The following is a 3,755-nucleotide window of genomic DNA, read 5'->3' as shown; positions in this document are numbered from 1 at the left end:
TCAGCAATATGTGAACTCTGAACTTCCAGATGTTCAAGCTGGTTTTAGAAAAGGCAGAGGAACCAGAAAACAAATTGCCACCATCTACTGGATCATCGAAAAAGCAAGAGAGTTCCAGAAAAACATCTGCTTTATTGACTATGCCAAAGCCTTTGACTGTGTGGATCACAATAAACTGTGGAAAATTCGGAAAGAGATGGGAATACCAGGCCACTGGACCTGCCTCTTGAGAAACCTATATGCAGGTCAGGAAGCAACAGTTAGAACTGGACATGGAACAACAGACTGGTTCCCAATAGGAAAAGGAGTACTTTTCCAATATACAGTCAAGGCTGTATATTGTCACCCTGCTTATTTAACTTCTATGCAGAGTACATCAAGAGAAATGCTGGACTGGAGGAAGCACAAGCTGGAATCAAGATTGCCAGGAGAAATATCAATAACCTCAGATATGCAGATGACACCACCCTTATAGCAGAAAGTGAAGAGGAACTAAAAAGCTTCTTGATGAAAGTGAAAGAGGAGAGTGAAAAAGTTGGCTTAAAGCTCAGCATTCAGAAAATGAAGATCATGGCATCAGGTCCCATCACTTCATGGGAAATAATGGGGAAACAGTGGAAACAGTGTCAGACTTTATTTTGGGGGGCTCCAAAATCACTGCAGATGGTGACTGCAGCCATGAAATTAAAAGACACTTACTCCTTGGAAGGAAAGTGATGACCAACCTAGACAGCATATTAAAAAGCAGAGATATTACTTTGCCAACAAAGTTCCATCTAGTCAAGGCTATGGTTTTTCCAGTGGTCATGTATGGATGTGAGAGTTGTACTATAAAGAAAGCTGAGTGCAGAAGAATTGATGCTTTTTAACTGTGGTGTTGGAGGAGACTCAAGAGTTGCTTGAACTGCAAGAATATCCAACCAGTCTATCCTAAAGGAGATCAGTCCTGGTTGTTCATTGGAAGGACTGACGCTGAAGCTGAAACGCCAATACTTTGTCCACCTCATGTGAAGAGTTGACTCATTGGAATATACTCTGAAGCTGGGAAATATTGAAGGCAGGAGGAGAATGGGACACCAGAGGATGAGGTGGCTGGATGGCATCACCGACTCGATGGACATGAGTTTGAGTGAACTCCGGGAGTTGGTGATGGACAGGGAGGCCTGGAATGCTGCAATTCATGGGGTCGTAAAGAGTTGGACACAACTCAGTGACTGAACTGAACTGATTCTTTTTGAGGTTATGAATTCCAAAATGATTTGAAAATACTATTTTTTAGCCCAACAGGGATAAACCGAAAAGTTTTCTCAATAAAATGTTAATAGTAAATAATGAAAACAGAGTTGAAACATTTAAAGAAAATTATAGACATTTTATAACTGGTCCAGTGACTTGAAGTAATGGAAAATAGTTTTGCTGATGTAAGTATTTAATTCATATGACAAAAACTGATTGAAAGAATTTAAAAATTTTAAATAGCTGATAGCTTGTTCCAAAAAAGACTGTCATATACATTGAAGTGAGAATTCAGTGATATAGGAGAAAACACAGGGTTTAGACAAACTGGAGAATGTTCATTTATTTAATATCAAGCATATCTCTTACCTCTTTAAATCTCAGTTATAGTAAGAATAAGAAAATTTTATTTGTTCTGAGATATCTAATAAGATTAATATTTTTTATCCTTTCATACTAAAATTTTAATTTAAATTAGTGTATGTACCTAAAATATATTGTGATATAATATCTTAATATCTTTACAAAATCATATATGGGATCACTAAACCATCCTCTTAATATTTTTTACAATTTTGCTGATGGCAACTCCTTAATTGCATAACTTTTCTGACAGCATCCATCTAACTCTTGGGTACAAATCCCCTGAGATTTTACAAATTTCAGTTATCAGCAGTCTCCTTACATATGTTCCTGGGAGAAATACAGGTTTCTAAATCCAACACTTCTTGATCATCATTCTTAACAAGAGATAATTGATAAAATATCATGTAATATATCTAGAAAAGTACCAGAGTTGTAAGAATGCTATCTGGGTAATATCCATGAGACTAATATTCTCTTGGATAACTTGCCAATTATGATGTTGGAGATGAATAAACAAATATAACATAGACCCATTATTTATATTTCTTTAAGGTTTAAGGCTCAACATTCAGAAAACTAAGATCATGGCATCTGGTCCCATCACTTCATGGCAAATAGATGGGGTAACAGTGGCTGACTTTATTTTTGGTGGGGCTCTTACTGCAGATGGTGATTGCAGCCATGAAATTAAAAGACACTTACTCCTTGGAAGAAAAGTTGTGACCAACCTAGATAGCATATTCAAAAGCAGAGACATTACTATGCCAACAAAGTTCCATCTAGTCAAGGCTATGGTTTTTCCAGTGGTCATGTATGGATGTGAGAGTTGGACTGTGAAGAAAGCTGAGCACCGAAGAATTGATGCTTTTGAAGTGTGGTGTTGGAGAAGACTCTTGAGAGTCCCTTGGAATGCAAAGAGATCCAACCAGTCCATCCTAAAGGAGATCAGTCCTGGGTGTTCATTGGAAGGACTGATGTTGAAGCTGAAACTCCAGTACTTTGGCCACCTGATGCAAAGAGCTGACACATTTGAAAAGACCCTTATGCTGGGAAAGATTGAGGGGAGGAGAAGAAGAGGATGACAGAGGATGAGATGGTTGGATGGCATCACCATCTCAATAGACATGAGTTTGAGTAAACTCTGGGAGTTGGTAATGGACAGGGAGACCTGGCGTGGTGCAGCCCATGAGATCGCAAAGAATCAGACATGTCTGAGCGACTGAACTGACCTGAACTGAAAGTCAGTATTGAAAATGATTCAAGAAATCATTCAGGGAAAAATACAAACAAGCAAAAAATAATCAGCCACTTGATATTATCCAAAATGTCTGTTTAAAATTTAGAGAGACAGCATAAAAATGGAAAGAGAGAAGAATTATGAAGAAGATATTTTTTTGTCTAAGTTGATCGTTGATCTTTTGTGTTTACTCATGTCATTTAAGAACTGATTATTTCCTCCTAATCATCACAAACTAGTCTCTTTTCCCCAGGTGTGGTAGGAAATCTTACTATGAATCATGAATTTCAGACAGTTATTAATCCTGGATAATCATATGTTTCAACATACTCATGCCTCTACCTTTCAGAGATTTTTCATCTGATATAATCATCCTAACATCACTAGAAATTTAGATGAAATATTTTTATATATAAATGAAAAAGTGAGTTATAATATGTAGCTAAGTCTCTAAATTATGCCCTCTATTTCAATATAATTTATGAATAAGTATAAAGTCACAACTTGTGTAAAACTCAGGATATAAAGAAGGAAGGAGGAGCTTTTCAGGAACAATCAAATTTGCTCATAATGTATGTTTTAAGAATAGTACATCAGCAAATATGACTTCTTTGCAGGTCATGGAAACCTGATTTAGCAATGTTTTTGGGTTCAGAAATGTAAAGTGTATAAATACATCTTGAAAACAAATCTTTCAAATCCATAAGGATAATTACTGTAATAATAGACTAGCATAAGACAAGGATAAAACTAAAAGTGTCTTTTAATCCAGTGTGCTCCTTCTCGAGATATGAAATTTGGATTCCATTGTCATTTTTCTATAGCAAACCAGAGAGGTGGATATTGTATTGGGTGGTTAATAAACTGAAGAATATTTTTGTGATCCTCTCTCAATAATATCAGAATTTTAAATAAG

Source organism: Oryx dammah, unplaced genomic scaffold, assembly GCF_014754425.2.
Source record: "Oryx dammah isolate SB20612 unplaced genomic scaffold, SCBI_Odam_1.1 HiC_scaffold_16, whole genome shotgun sequence".
NCBI classification, from domain to species: domain Eukaryota; kingdom Metazoa; phylum Chordata; class Mammalia; order Artiodactyla; family Bovidae; genus Oryx; species Oryx dammah.
Note: the sequence above shows the minus strand (reverse complement) of the source record.